This window comes from Aphelocoma coerulescens, chromosome 3 (genome assembly GCF_041296385.1).
Source record: "Aphelocoma coerulescens isolate FSJ_1873_10779 chromosome 3, UR_Acoe_1.0, whole genome shotgun sequence".
Taxonomy (NCBI): domain Eukaryota; kingdom Metazoa; phylum Chordata; class Aves; order Passeriformes; family Corvidae; genus Aphelocoma; species Aphelocoma coerulescens.
In genome coordinates, this window is record NC_091016.1 from 66657493 (window position 1) to 66673699 (window position 16207).

The following is a 16207-nucleotide window of genomic DNA, read 5'->3' on the forward strand; positions in this document are numbered from 1 at the left end:
CAAGGTTTTATCTACAATGGCTGTGAGTAAGCAGCTGAGACGGTGATTCAATCAATGACACACTAACTCTGTTCGATACTTCCAGTGAAAGGAAGCACACATCTTATCAGCAGAAAACAGTAGCTGAACGATACTAATGCTTGGATCGTGATCCTGAAATGTCTGAATGGATACGAAGGTTCAAATGCTTCAATGCTAACATTCATTAGGTTTTAAAACATCTGGGCAGGGCTCACATGCAAGTCCCTAGAGAACGTATGCTTACAGGAAGAGGCTTGGCACCACTTGCGGTCTGAAACTCAATGACAGAGCAGGTAAGCAAGACTTAGTGGATTCAAAGTTTCTTTAGCGCTGCTTCAGTCACAAGCTTACATGGGAAACTGCTGCCAGCCCAATTTATACCTGTTCACTACACTTACAAAACACACATGCAACCTCCACTAGCACAGTCATCATGGTTCCATAGAACATTAGGAAACAGGACTAGTAGAGGTCATGCTGAGGAAGGAAGGAAAGAAGGAAGGAATCAAGTCAAATGCATGAAGTCACTCTTACAGAAAAAATTTTAAACTGTCACCTTGCTTTGTATTTTCACAGCAATGGTCTGCATTGTGATTAGTGAAAACATGGGTAGTGACCACCCCCACATGCAGGTACTTCAGAAGGCATCCCAGTCAACAGATGACAGTGGGTTTAAGAGTTTTTAATGTGGCTTGGACAACTGCTTCTTGCAGGCCTTCTTGATAACTGTAAGTAGTTTTCCCCTCTATTTCCTTCCCAGTCCTCCCTGACTAGGCCCCTTTCTCTTCCTGCATTTGTAATCAAGTTCATGGTTAAACCTATTTTAGGCCAAGTTCATATAAACTCAACTTTTGGTGAATCAGGCTAGACCTATTTGATACAACGACCATAACAAAAAAAAAAAAAAAAAAAAAAAAAAAAAAAAAAAAAAAAAGTTAATATCCTTAAAGTGATTTGGGAAACTTTAAACACTAAGAGATAGTTTGTCACACACTTTTTTTGAACATTAATTAATACAAACAGGCTTTACTGATACTTTTAGTTATTATTCAATCTGTTCACATTCATCTCTTGTATTCTTAGCCACTGACATAAAAGACTCCTGTACTTACAATTGTAACTGTTGCCATTGCACTAAGACTCACTTTACTTTTCACTCCCTTCCCTCCTGTTCCCAGGTCGGTTTTGTGCTTCCACCACTCACTGTGGGGTATGAAGCTTTTCTAAAGCGGAGAGGAAATCTAGGCTCCACATCCTTTGCATTCTAAGTTTACAAGAATAACACTTTCTTCCACTTTTTTTTTCCTCATTGACAGTCCTACTAGCTAAAACTTTTTATGTGCAGTGACAGTAATGCAGGTTCTCAGAATTAACCATTCAGAAACAGCTCTGCAAGCCTTTCAGCCACTCCAGACTTTGCTGAGGGCTGCAAAAATTCTTCCCCTCCCACCTCTCCCTCTTAACTCTACAGAAACAGAATGTCATTTAGAGTAAGTAGTGGTAAGTCATCCTCATTGTCCCCACCAGCAAAAATTCCAGATTATTATAAGAGGATCACCATCACTCCAAATGTCTTCAGTAGACATTACATTATTAACTTGCATTTTTTCATATTTCACTGTCCTATCTTCTATTCTAGCTAAATATCCGTGCACCACATTTGGCAATTAAGAAATTTAAGGCAAAGTAACTTAAAGCCATAACTAATTTAACATGTCAATAAAACATGTTTCTTTAACACAGCAGCCTTCCTTCTCAACACGACTGAATACAAAAGGGAATGCACATCAGATTAATTCCTTTGTTCTAATTTATAACTGCCATAGCTTTATACATGTCTAATCTGAGAAACACTTCTAAATGGAGCCTGCAAATGGCCCCCTTTATCATCAGCTTGGATGGTTCCATTATTTCCTGATCTAGCACATCTAACCCTATGGATTTGGGGTACATGACATGGCCATGCTGCCACCCAGAAATGTGGTCCCTCTTCTTCATGACCCCATGCTCCCAAGACTAAGAGCTGCAGCTCTGGTTTGGCCAGTAGAGACTTAGTGGTGCCCAGCAATTGCTGGAATGGCAACCAAGCACAAAGAAAATTAATAAATAAATTAAAATCAACAGTTGAATAAGTCTTTGGCATACTTTAATAACTGTGCTAAGTATCTGTTAAAATATTGTTATTTGGGAGGTCTTAAAAAATTGAGATAAAATAAAAAAGGTCCATCCATTCTGTAGTATCCTTCCCTAAGAATTGTTTTGGTTTAGGATTGGTCTTTTTTAGTGACAATTTTAGAGATGACACCTCTGTACAGAAACTTTTTTTTCAATAGCAGTATCTCAGGCTAATCTGTGGATCCACTCTTCAAAATTAGTAACAGCAGATTTTGTAACTGTGTTCTTGATTTCCCCATTTTTGGGTAGATCTCAAAAGAAACTCACCAGAGCCTACAAGTTGTATGGGTGATGCTAGCACAGAGCAAGGTAAAATGACAGAAGCCAATGCCAAATTACAGTTCTGTTAGTGTTCTATGGTTAGAGAAACAGACCAGCTTTGCACTGCTGAGTTTGCATTCAAAGATAATAGAGCACTACTTCAAGTAAATGCCTTTGTCAGTTGCTACAGCCCTATCTGGTTAGCAGAGCTTAAAAAGCCTTTCCTGAATGGGAGCCAAGAAATCACAAGAGTATGAAAGGCAGAGGACAACAGGTATACAGCAACCCAATCCAAATAAATGCACACAAGGAGGCTTTCAAACATGCATACTGCTCCAAATGACTTCGCAAAAATACTATCACTGGTGCCACATGAAAGACTGCATCAGTGAAAGGTTCAAACATACCAACCTACACAAATAACAGCAGCAAAAAGTATACAAACTCACTACTTGCCACTTACCAGCAAAGTATTCAGATATTCTCACTTCCCTTCTAGCTTGAACTTTTTAGGTCACAGCAAAGGTTTAAAATAAAATAACAAAACAAAACTACAAAGAAACCCAAAACACTACCCCATAAAAAAACCCTACCCAGACAAAAACACTCCACTTCCCCACAGGAAGGTACCAAGTGTTCAGTTAGTTAGCTCCAAACCCTTTCTACCTTTTTCCATCCCCTCACAATCAAACACTTTAGTCTCAAAGTATGCCTTTAGACAGTTAATTTGTAGTCTCACATCCTGCCCAAGGAAGAAGAACACATTAGCAGATGTCCTGAAATGATGACTGCTGCCAACAAACCAGGTTCACTGCTTGAAGATTTCCACTTAAAAATCAAGTCAATGCTGTCTTTGCAGTATGTTATCAAGTAAGACACTAAATTACAAACTGATTTGGCTACACACCTATTTTTTTTCCTCTATCTTTTCTGGAAAATCAAAAGTAAAACAACAAGAAAAATTACACCTTAACACCTAGTGTTAGAATCATAACATGCTCTTGCAGAGATGCACTCAGTTGTGTGGCCACAGGTCGACGTTGTTTGCTTAGGGCTCTCTAGGTCTGTGAGAAACAGCCAGCATTCCCGTAAACGAACACATTTAAAACCGAACCTTTCATCAGAGTGTTTTGCACCATTCCTAGTTTGCCAACTGAGAACACAGAGCAGAAGCAAAGTTTAATAGCTAAGCATCTGCATGGACCCGAGAACAATACCAATATTCATTAAGAGGCCGATCTCAAACTGCCTTCTCATATTTTCAAGACAAGCACTCTATTAATACATTTCTTAACCTTAGCATAACTCTTATGTTTTCATCCCAAAGCACCCGCACACACATCGGTGAAGAGTTCCCAAAATTATCACAACTACGTGTCCCACACATACCAGGCGAAAAAAAAACCTAAAAATAAATCTCAAGGAAGCTATATATTGTGCCTTGCCAACCACAGTGAATTGTACAGCCAGGAGTTGCTACAGCCAGATTTAGCTTCATACAAGCTAACAGGATTCCTTTATAAATTTAGCTAGAGGCACAGGCAACAAACGCTTGTGGAAATTTGAACCACAACGCTCCAGCAGCAAAGACTGCTCCCTCCAAGAATGAAACAGTAGCAAAAGATGACTATTAGTAGGCTCTTATTACACAGCTTTCAAAACAGCTATAAGTCCTCAGGTTCTCTAGGCAGAGTTATTAAACTGCTGAATACCAGCAAACAATAAAAGAAAAAAGCAAGGCCACAGCTCTTTCTGTGTCTGCCAATTAATAATCAAAGGAGGAAAAAAGCCAACCAAAGAGAGACCGTGTTGGAAGCCAGCTGAACGTTCAGCTAAGCTTGTTTCAGGTCCTTTCCCCATATACTTGGAGCAGTGTGGCTTGTAAAAAGGAAGGAACCAGTGCCTCAGGTCTGTCAGTGCTAACTGAAAGATGAACTCTGAAGGGCTTCTCCTTCAACAAGAGGGACTGGGACACACGACTCGCAAAACAGGGAAAAGACGAGTGCGGGATATAGGGAAATGCATCCAGGATCCTATAGGGTAGCAGGACACTGCTCTGCCCCACTGCCTCTCCACAGAATCAAAGTTCCTACTACTTAACAATAGATCAATCATATTTTTAAACCTCTTTAGGACATACTTATCACAATCCCATTAACTTTAAAACATAAAAAGAAATAGAGGATAGGTTTGGGGGGTTTTTCTGAGTTTTCCAGAAGACACAGGTTTGCTAAAGCATCCCCACAAAACCCGAGGCCCTATGCAATTTTATCATATTTTAAAAGAAGTACCTCCTCCTTCGCCAGAGAAACTCGATGAAACCCCCAGGCTCGGGCTGAGCCGGTGGAGCTTGGCCGGGATAGCCCCGAGCTCCGGCGGAGCGACGGAGCACAAAGCGGTGCGGTGGCCGCGGCAGCCGCGATGGGAGCCCGGCGCACGGCACCTCCGGGGGCAGCGGCGGGGCTCGCACAAAGCCTGCGCTCACGGAACGCCCGCTCCCCTGCGGAGTTCCCGGCGCGGTTTCGGGGGGCTGCGGGACACCGGGTACCTCACCGCCCGCCCCGCACCGAACGCAGCCGCTCCGGGAGCCGCCGCCCCCTCCCCGGCGCGCCTCACCGAACAAAGCCCCTGGCAGCGCTCACCGGCAGCGTCTCGCCGTCTTCTGCCCTCGCCCACCGCTCCTCCTCCCGCTGAAAATCCAGGCGCAGGGGTGCGGGCCAGGAGTGCGGGAGGTTGCCCCGCAGCGCATTCAGCGGCGCCGGCCGGGTGTCCCCCTCGCAGCGCCCGTGGCCGCGCCCCGGCTCACTCCGTGCGCTCGAGCTCCGGGCAGCGGCTTAATCTCCAAACTTCCTCCTCCTCCTTCGCCTCCCGGCCGGGCAGAAGAGTCTGTGAAACTCCCCTCCTCCATGCAGCTCCCGCAGCCCAGCCGCTGCCTCAGCCCCTCCCCGGGGAGGCCTGGCCCGGCTCTGGGCTGGTGCTTGCTCTGTTCTCCTTCTCCTCCCTCCTCCGTCGCCCCCCAGCCCCCGAGGCTGGGAAAGGGGGGGAAGAGAGATTAACCACTCGGATTTGTCTCTGGAATGGAGCCAAAGAGAGCAGTCAGATTACAGCCCCGGGACGAAGAAGGGAGGAAAAGGGAATGAGGGAGGAAAAAAAAATGAAAGGAAAACAAAAAAATCCCGCTACTGTTTCCACTCAGGGGAGAGCGCTGGGCTCTCCTGCCCTCCCCCGTGTGTCAGGTCACAGCCTCTCCTCCCGGCTGCGAGCCCCATTCCCGCCTCGCCGAGCTGCCCATCGGCTCCTCTCTGCCACCACAGATCTGAAATTCAATTCACAGGTCTGAGCTTCTGTAAATGAGTTGCCAAAATGCGAAGGGAGCAAGTCCACCCCGAAATACAGACCCGTAAAAAGCAAATTCCAAGAGGCTGTAGACAGAGACTACACCTGCCTAGTGGCAGGCTGCTGGGTCATCTTCTTTGAAAAGGTGAGCTTAAAGCTACACAAAATTAAAAAAGAATAAATTAAAAAGACAAACACAAAAGAGAAAAAATAGCTTAAATAAAGCCTGAATTCTTCATACATGTTCTGTGCTCCTTATTCCTCTGAGCCCTAACAAAATCCTTGGTTTCCTGTAAAATCTTGTTCCATATTTCACATTTAGTAAAGCTGTATTCCTTTTTTTCCATAACAATTTCTGCATCTACTCATGCTAATATACAACATGTGGAATGCAAGGAAAATTGAGAGGTTAGAACAGCTCATACTTTTCAGATGTCAAAACAAGTAATTATAGCAGTAATTCAGAAAAGCAGGAAGTTTCAGTGTTTGCCCTCATCTTACCTGTTCTCACTGGAATCCTAAAAAAGCAAACCAAAAAAAAACCCAAAAAACCACCAAAACACCTTGTTTAGAGTCTGTTTCTCTGTCATTGATTCAGAAGCCCAGAGCTCTTTCCCAACATGCATGCTGAATATTCTTCAGACCAGTGCTGAATTTTAAGATTACCACATTTATGAATTCATTTTGGCCACATTTCAAAACAAAAGTTTGTTTTTAATAAGTGGGACTATATTAGCTTTTCAAGAAAAAAAAATACCTCAAATGTTTTAAAGGCAGCCATTCTTGCACATAACATTTATTGACACTGCAGAATTATAGCATAGTTATCACAGAATCCCAGAATATTCTGAGTTGGAAGGGACTCTCAAGGATCATTGAGTCCAAGTCCTGGTCCTGCAGAGCACAGCCCCTAAAATCACACCCTATGCCCAAGAGCATTGTCCAAATGCTCCTTGAACTGTGTCAGGCTTGGTGCTGTGACCACTGCCCTGGGGACCCTGTTCCAGTGCCCAACCACCCTCTGCGTGAAAAAACTTATCACCAAGGGGTAAATCTCACTCCACTCCTATTTCCTTGTGAGCCATCACTGTACTATCAGGCAGGAAAGGCAGATCACAGAAGGCTGGACTCCACAGTTAATACTCTAGAATGGTTGACAAAGTTGCTTGACAGGGGGGCAAAAGGAAGAAGGGCGATTTCAGATAAGACTAGTAGGTCCACTAACACCAACCCACTGGTTGTGACCTCCTGCACCACATATTTACTCCATGTCGAATTCAGCATCCAGCTCAGCACACATCCTTGCCTCAGCACACTACACTCTGGCCTTGTGCTGGGAACAAAAAATTAGCCTTCATCTGCAAGTCAATAGGAAAAAAAAGAAAAAAAAAAAAAAAAAAAACCAAAAACAAAACAGAAAAACACAAAAGCAGCAAAACTTCTCTGATGAAACTACTGGGAGAGAAGCATTTGTAACTCATTCCCATTTGGGGAATCAGGGAATGTTCTTCCTTTATGAATAGATCTTTGAAAGATGGTAATAAAACAAACTACTGCTTAATGCATTTAACTCAGTCCAAATTAAAACAAATGAAAATGCACACGCGTCCCCAAATGGGAAATACAACAAAATCCCCAAATCACAGAGTATTCCAAGTTCCTTTAAGAAACTGTACAGTCTCTCCAAATATGTTTTAAAGGCCTTACATGATCTGTTCCATATGGAGTTTGTTTTTCCTCAGTGCTGTGACTAACAGGAAAAATCTTCAAGAGGAGGTCTCTTCCTCTCTCTTCATCCTTCTACCTCCGTTTCCCCAAAGGACTGATCATGAGTCTGTCTGGTTTCTGTTTGCTTGTGCTAAAAATAGCATTACAGTGGACTGACAAAATACCCTCAGTTTTAAGGCGACTGACCGATAATGCAGGATCATTGTTGCAGAAAGAATGAGAGAGGTTTAAAGGTCAAGCTTTACAACACTGTAACACAAAATAATGTATCTGAAGAACCACCTATTTTTAGAGGAATTAGATACATGGACAAATTGTGGGAACGCCTGTCTTTGAAGGTAATTCACCTGACTATTAGTAAAAGGGCATGAGTGACAAGGAAGCTGCAGGCAGGTGAACCTTTCTCCTGATTTTTGCCTGTGCACCAGAAGGTCAGTGGCACAGGAAGGAGCATCAGTTGTTGTGGAGGTTTCCAAACAGCTTCCTCAAGAAGCAAGCCTCTGTTCCCCTGAGCTCCACCTTTGTCAACACACATCTTTTTCTACTCACTCTCACAGCATCTCTCATACTCTTACACAGCAGGATTCCTGCCTTCCCCCATACATAAGGTGGGATTCCACTCCGTCTGCCAGCTCTTCACCTTTATCCCTCCTGCTGCCCTGGCAGTCAGAAACTTGCACCACTAACGAGCTGGTGTCTTTCACAATGGTGTCCAGGACTTACCTTCATGTACTACTTGAAACTGATTTGCTTACTATGTTGGGCATCTGTAACCTAACATTATTTTCTTCTAGGAGGTCTGCTTGTATCAACTGGTCTACCAATAAGTTTGTACATATACATATGTTCTCAAACATCACAGCATTTCTTTACATCACAAGCTCTGAATTGCATCAGTCATCATGTTAATGTTTTCCTCATTCTGGCTGTGACTCAGCAAAACTGTAACCAATGCCTTTAAATATACAGAAATCACTGTCACTTCGGTTTTGCTGACTGATGATGAATTTCACCATTCACTTGAAGAGGAGCACAAGTTTATCTGTTCTGTGTTAGAATCTGGGGGGAAAAAAACCTGTCCCTACAATAACAGAAGAAAGCTACTTGTAAAGACACCCCACACACACACTTCAAGGCAAAGACACATCCCAGAATTGATTGTTTGGTGAGGGGCAGGATCTGTAGAGGCAAACTGCTGCATGTATGCCATGCACAAGGGTGTAAAGCAGGGAAAATGAATATAATATTAACCTGGGCACTCCCCAGTCAGCTTAAAAAAAAAAAAAAAATCTGCAATGTGCTCCTTGCCTTGTGTCCAAATTAATTATTCTACCCACTACACAATTTACTTGACAGGCATAGGTACACTCCTTCACTTTGAAAAGTAATGTTATTAAGTGTAGGGGGTTTTTAGAGCTATGCTCCTGTTTAATAGAACATATTCTTTCATGTACACTAATGCCAAGGAGTACACAACCATTCCAGTAATTATATGTTCCAGTAAAATCATTAATATCAAATAAAATACTATCATATCTACTTTATGCCTGTGTCCTGTAGGTATTCAGTTTTCCTCCAAGTTGGTGAGATAACTCTGTGGAAAAAATTGGAAGCATATTTAAGTCTTTACAGCAACAGCTGCTAAAACATTTAATCACGAAGTTCAAAATATCTTACTCCCAATCTTACTGTAAAGTTTAAGTGGAAGTACTTTAAATACAAGATGACTTTGCATGCCACTTGCCTTGGGAAACAAACAGTGTGCATAAAGAATGGGAGTAAGAGGATGAAGTTTAGTGGTTACAAGTATGAAGACTGCCAACATAATAAAAGAACAAAATACTGTGCAGAAGGAATGGACTGAATTTAATCTTTCTAGGGAGAGGGTTGACTCCTTTGTCCATGCAGAAGTAAACATCCTTGAGGTGATTTGCTTTTCCACCTAGCAGCACTGCTCGGATCCTCCACAAATGCTACTGTATTTCATAAAAAAATATGACCAGCTGCACAGACCAGCTGCAGTTTTCATGAAATAGGCTTCGGTAAATTCAAAAGCTAGTGCAATTATGTTGTCAGCTCAGGTCTCAAATTCTTTACAAGTCTTGGGTCTTAAGCACAACCTCCACCATGGTGCTTTTTTCATTGTGATAAATAATAGCTGTCTACATTTCCCATCTGTTCTTCTCCAGAAAGCTTTTCTTGTGTCTTATTCCTGAAAAAATTTGCATCTACACCCTTGCAAACAGAAACCCTGTTTCAGTCTTACAAGAGCTCATCTTCTCTCCAGTTAAAGTTTCTTTGAAGTATTTTAGGTTATAAGGCTGGAACCGAGTCGTTCATTTCAAAGTTTGGCCGTCAACCATCTTGTTCTGGAAGAAAGTCACCACTAGTTCCATGCTCCTCATAACAAAGCCACCAGTTAAGGATGAACCATTGCAACCCCTCCAGGATGGAAGATGTTTACCCCTTTTCTCTGGACAGGACAGTCAAAAGCACTCAAAATAAAGCTGGAGCAGGATCCCAACCACTTCCTCTTCTCTGTTTCGTTGCTTGCACAGCAAAAGTCCTTACGGGACACACAGGAGGTGCTTGTTTCTCAAAATTCAGCTGCCTCCTTTTGGCTTAAATTGATTATTCACAAAAAGATTATTAAGATGTCACAAGGAGGCCTTTGTCTTATGTGCTGTATTTAGGGGCTGCAAGATCATGCTCTTTAAAAGGGTTTTTTCTTGTTGTGTGCTTTGTGGTGAGTCTACATGTACAAAAAAGCAGGATCAAGTCCAAGGACTTCAGAGCACAACAAGGAGAATATTACACTTGCTTTAAGCAGCAGCTAAGAGTTACTTTTCAACACTGCTAATACAGGTTGCTAAGATGGTAGATGAGCTCATCTGATTACAGGACTCCAGCTTCAAGGAAACTCCTTCAAACTTATAACCACTGGTTTCTTCTGACTCATCTAGGTTATTAAAAAAAAAACTTTTACTACTTACATGAAAATCTTGTGGTTCCCTACTTTCAGCTGTAGCTTTTAAAGCACAATGCTCCACAATAATTAGACTAATTGTTTTAAACTACCCTCTGAGTAATAAGTAATAAACGTGCTTTTTTTTAGGCAATAAACTAAATTCAGCCCCTAACTTCTCCAAGATCACCATCTAGTCCTGGAGTATTTTTCTCAAGCACAAGTGGCCCTGGACTCTTCCTTGCATTTAGTCTGGTTTGCTGTCCATCAGAGACTGACAACACCAGAGCAGGCAGATTGCAAGGGCAGTTCTCTGGGCATGGATCAGAGAGCATCCCAAGGGGCAAATTTCCAAGAAGGAGCTAAGAGGACTGTAATCTCCTTTGCTGTATTGCTGTCTGATGCAACACGCAGTCCAAATCGCTTATCAGGTAACTTTGGCCACTGTTCAGCCATTCCAACCTCATCAAAGCTGCATCCCGTGCGGTCCTGAACTACTGCCACAGCAAAACGCTATCTTGAGGGAAGATTTTCCTCACTCTTAGTAAATTCTATGAGTGCCAAAAGCCAATCAGATCATGGACAGTGGGCATAATTCATCACAACCCTCAGGAAGTTTGTGTAACACCCAAAAACTCACTCTCAGCCACTGCAGACTTGTCAAGGAAGGTGGTATTTCAGATCCTATCAAGACAGAACAAAGATTTAATAAACTCACTGCAGTTTCATTCTCCATCTATCTACATGAATGCAGACAAGGCAGTGGAAAAGGAAGTCTAAACCTTTATCAGGACTTGTAACAGTGAAGGCTGTTAACCCCCAAATAGGAACTTGCATTGCCTTGGTCAGTGTCTGTCCAGAAGAGGGACGTAAGCCCTAAAGTTAAGACCTGCCATTGACAAAAAGGCAGAGAGTCTCTTATAGATTTTACAAATCCTGCTGCCTACAGTATGGAAAGATGCTTTTGATTTTTAATAGTTACATATAGCAGTATAAAAATACAAAATACTTTAACCAGAAGAGAAAAAAGATGGTAACTCAACCTCAGACAAAAGGGATTAAGAGCAGAAGAGATACCTCAGTGAATTAATGAAATAAGGAAGAAAAACAGAAGAAAGTGAAAAAGAAAAGAAAAAAAGAAAACTTAAAAATCCTAAGGTGTTATGGTCAGTGTTGTTAATTCCTTTTCTTTAATGCAGAAGATTAGCATAGAAGTCTAGTACAGGAGAACAACCCCAGATTAAAATCAGAAACAATATTATTTGGAAAAGGAAATATGTTGCAGCATCTTGTAAATACTTGTTTATATGACATGACATGGCCTATACTTACTGGTTATTCTATCTCTGTTCACGAAGAAATTCTCTATATAAAAAGTATGAAATTTGATTGTTAATCTAACCAAAACAGTTCCAAATTATTGAGGCATGACTGTCAATTATCAGTGTTTTGAAAAAAATTCCACCAATCAAGCAGCTAGCCCACTGTATTATTATTATTACAGATGCAAGAGTTACCAAATAAGGTCGCATCAAAAATGGAGTATTTGGAAATAGCAGATCAGAGAATCCCAGAGTTTTCAGAGTGTCTCAGAGACAATAGTGCCCAACTTTCACTGAATACTGTTACTAGATTGCTCTGCTATCTCAAGATTAGACAGATAAAATCACTTTCATAGCATCTTTCTCATAGCCGTTGACAAAGCAGCTGATGTAAGAAAGAGACAAAAGTCTGTTCTGTTTCCTCAAGCCTTCAAATTTATGGTACATCTGACCCAGGACAATGTCCCACTACATCACTTTGAACAAAAAAGCCAACAAACACTTAAGTCTGTTAACTGCCTGTAAATCTAAGCAGCTGTGTTGTGAGTCACTTCAGGACTGGCTAATAATTGAATAAGCAACTGTAATTGTGTTCCACGAAACTCCCATGTTTCCTTTCAGTCTTGGCTTCTCTCAAGAAAGCTGTACAAGTTAGGATGGAACCACAAAAACTCAGTCAGCTATGACTATGTTTACCTCATACCTCTAGTCTACCAACCATCATGAAACACGTCCTGGTTCTGAGAATGAGAAAGTAATAATTTCTAAATATTCCAAATCTAGTGATGAGAAACTTTCTTACAGAATGATATTTCTGAGGACCCTCAGATAAAACTGCCATTTATTATCCGTACTGCAATAATGCTCACAGAGTACAGTGACCAATGAGCTGAATGCATAATTTGTAAAAAAAAAAGGAAAAGGTCCCTATAAACAGGGAATTTACAATCTAAGTGATGTTGAGAGTGTTCTGAACCTTTGAGTAAACAGGGCTTAAATTTCAGCTGGAAGGGAGGTCTTTTTTTCTAGATCAGTGGTGTTTCACATCTGGTCTACTACTAGGAGACCTGGAAAGATAACTGAGAAAGTTTGCTTCAGTAGACTTAGATTCACTTTACAGGGGTCCACAAATTTGAAGCATATTGAAAATACCAATCTTCTTAAAGATTTGTAAACTATGCCACAGAATTGCTTTCTTGCTCAATTATAGTGGCTAAACAAGAGAAGCAGTCACTTTGAGAAGTTCTCTGAGAGACACACTGAAAGGGGGCAATATTCCTGAGCCGCAGACTTCTGTTGCCTTCCACCAAGGCTCCAGGCTCATCCATGCATGCTGAACAGTTAGCAGCAGCAACTGGGAGAAAGCTAAGAGAGAAGAGCCTAGGAGCCAGAAGAACTCACCTTGGTTTTGCAAAGTGTTGGAAAGAGTAAAAACAAGCTCTAGAGTCTGTAAAAATCTATAGATTTTACTAGTATATAAAGCAATTCCTATTAAACCTCATGAGGTTTATACAAAAAGTTTGTAATACGAAGATTCCCTACTGGTGAGCAGATAGCTTTGCTGCTGTGACTAATTCAGCTTATGATGGCTTTGCCAAGGCTATAAACAAAGTTTCAGGCTGTTTTATTGACATAGATACTGCTGGAAAAAGCTCTGACACCCTCCAGCTGCATATTAGTTTTCACCTCCAAGACACTGCTACAGCTTGCACAATATTGAGGCATAAAAAAAAGCAAGAAGCGCTTGTGTTTGACACCTAAATGTGCTTTGATACTTAGTAACTGCCTGGTTTGCCATTCCTGGAGGAAGGTCCTCACAGCTGTGCTTTCCATAAGACAACCCTGTCAGTGTTGCCCACTGCTGCACAGAGCTCCTTTTAATAAGAGCCTATGTTAATAAGGTTAAGAGAAATCCTGGTAGAGCAACAAGTCCAGAAGTGCAGGGTCAATCTGGGGCAAAACAGAGAAGCAAGAATAAAGAAGCAAAAAGCTAAAAAATGCTCACAAGCCTGTATATTTGGTTTTGGCCTGCAAAGTGAAGATCTGTTTTAATCATAACATGTTATTACGGCCAACGGATATTACAATTATTTTTCTGAATCTTATGGACTGGTATGACATAAAACTCTTTCACTGGAAAGCAATACCTATAAATGCAGACACTGTTATTTGCTTTTGTGTATAAGAACAAGAGAGTCACAAAGAATCTTTCCTTGTCTAGCAGGCAGCTGATATGCAGGATAGACAAAGAAAAATTTTTTTCAGCATGTTTCCCAGAATGAGGTTCCTTTTGACAGTAGTTAACAATCAAAGGAACGCCTTTATTTAAATCCACGGTAGAGGCAGAATATTTTTCTGTTCTACCCTGATCACTTGAACTATGTAAATTAGTCCTTTTTACTACCTTCTTTCTTTTCATTAAAAAAAACCCCCACACTTTTATGCTGCCTTTCTTTAGGCCCAAGACCATGTGTTATGACCGGCTGGGTCTATGGGCCTATTGTATACTTCCACCAAAAAAAATAAATAAGCCAAACATTTGTTAAAATCAGTTGTTCCTGTCTGGGGCAAAAGATTTTGCAACTGGGAAACAAAAGAGAACTTTCTCACAATACCAAATATCTTGATCAATCTCTCTGACACTACAACCTTTCCTTTTGCCACTTTTCTCATTTTTTAAGTTCTTTGTGGGGATCTTGTACTAATCATGTCTGTTCTATCACTGCATTGATTGATACTCAGAGCCAAATTTTTTTGCATAGAACATAATTTTGTAATTTCATAACCATGAAAATGGAATAAATATCCCTAGAAAGAAAGACACCTCAGATTTTCTCTTATATCATTACTCTTCTTGTTTCTTTTGCATATTAGCAAACATGTAACACCATATATTAAAAAAAGATAAAATACTGAGTCTAGAAAACACTGTGCTGCAAGCAGGTTTTCTGTGTAGAACGCACTTAATGCGTGAAGACAATTAAGTGTTATAGCAGGAGGGTAGTGACAAAAGAGAAATTTGTGAAAAAAAGGGAGAAAAAGCCCCATCATTTCTGACCTTCCCCTTCTCCCTTTCGGGAAGGCTGGGAAGGCTGGCCTCTCCACCTGGGAAGATACTCCGAAGCAGAAAAAGTAGTGCAAAGAAATTACTCTCAGAAGGGCAATCAGAGAGCAATCACATACACACATCCTTCCTTTTGAGTAGACTTTTCTGAAAATTGCCTCAGATGTCTGCCGAGGATGGATTTTTCCATTTTGTTAAAAAAGGATTTTTCCTTTTTGTTAAAAAAAAAATCAAAACCTTTCTCTTCATGTTTTGGAACCAGCAACTCTCCTCAGTGGCAGCAGTTTCCAAACCTTTTATTGAACAAGCCTAAAAAAAGTTTACACTGTAGACAAAGCACCTGCCTTGACTGGGACCTTGGAGATAACAGCTTAGGCAGCAATATCCTACCTAAAGCCCATCAGTAGTTAACGTGCAGTCACTCATCACATCCATCTCTGCCTAAAGACAGTTCTCAGCAGCTTCAGGTTAAAGGAAAATATATACTCATTGTAGATGTTCTGCTTGTGTTTGCTATAGTAGACTAATGCTGAGCTACAGGCATACACAGAATAAGGTGAATCAGAGGAAAAATTTGTATTCTTCCATTTGAAGAACACTTTGGGTTTGGATAAGGCTGTTAAGTAGTAAAAGGAAATTAAAATTAGCACTGGTATTTCTCTCAAGAAGTTCCTTTCCCAAATTCCAGTGAAAATTGGCTTTGATCTGGCAGATATATGAGGCTTTGAAACTTTCAGTTGGAACCCAAGCAATAGTTTGTTTTGTGTTTGGATTAATAATACTCCTTAACTGAGGCAAAGAGTGGTGGTGAAACCACTATTTATGGCTTGTTGTCCCTCTCAGTTTCTGCACAGGGAATGCAGCTGGACTGGTTATTGCTTTTACAATTACCACATGCTTTTTCTATTGGCAACACTCACATATTGAAAAACTACGAAACTGCTCCTCCAGAGCAGAGAATTTATTAAAAAGAAGAGGTTTAGGAAAGTGTTGTCTTCAGTTGTTGTTGCTTGACTTATTTATGCCATTTGTGTGTGTTAGTTTCAAGTTTCCAAGTTTTTCCCCCGAAGCATGACTACTAGAAGCTGAGATCTTCAGACTTTTTAGGGTTCTGTCATCCAAAGCCAGACGAAAAGCACTAAATATCATAGTACTAGCAATAAACTTGACAGTCACCAGCATAGAAACTTGACAGAGCTGTTTTGTCTTCTCATATTGCTTTCTACATGAAAGATAAAAACACCTCAAAAAGTTCGCATAACATTTTTGACAGGCGGACATATAAATCTAGTTTAAAATTTCATGTTCTTGCCTTTCTTCTAGAGTTTTTATAAC

At 41.0% G+C, this 16207-nt stretch overlaps 1 protein-coding gene across 4 annotated transcripts in view; it reads right to left on the minus strand.

Annotated features, from left to right (window-relative positions):
- Positions 1–5439, minus strand: part of PLEKHG1 (pleckstrin homology and RhoGEF domain containing G1) — a 126492-nt gene extending 121053 nt beyond the window's left edge. For 2 of the 4 annotated variants that reach the window (XM_069010668.1, XM_069010670.1), the window contains exon 1: positions 5100–5439. The gene's annotated coding sequence lies outside the window, so the exon portion shown is untranslated. Of the gene's footprint in view, positions 1–4748; positions 4887–5099 lie in introns of those variants that run through there. The other 2 variants (XM_069010669.1, XM_069010673.1) reach the window with 1 other exon arrangement.
- Between the last annotated feature and the right edge of the window lie 10768 nt (positions 5440–16207).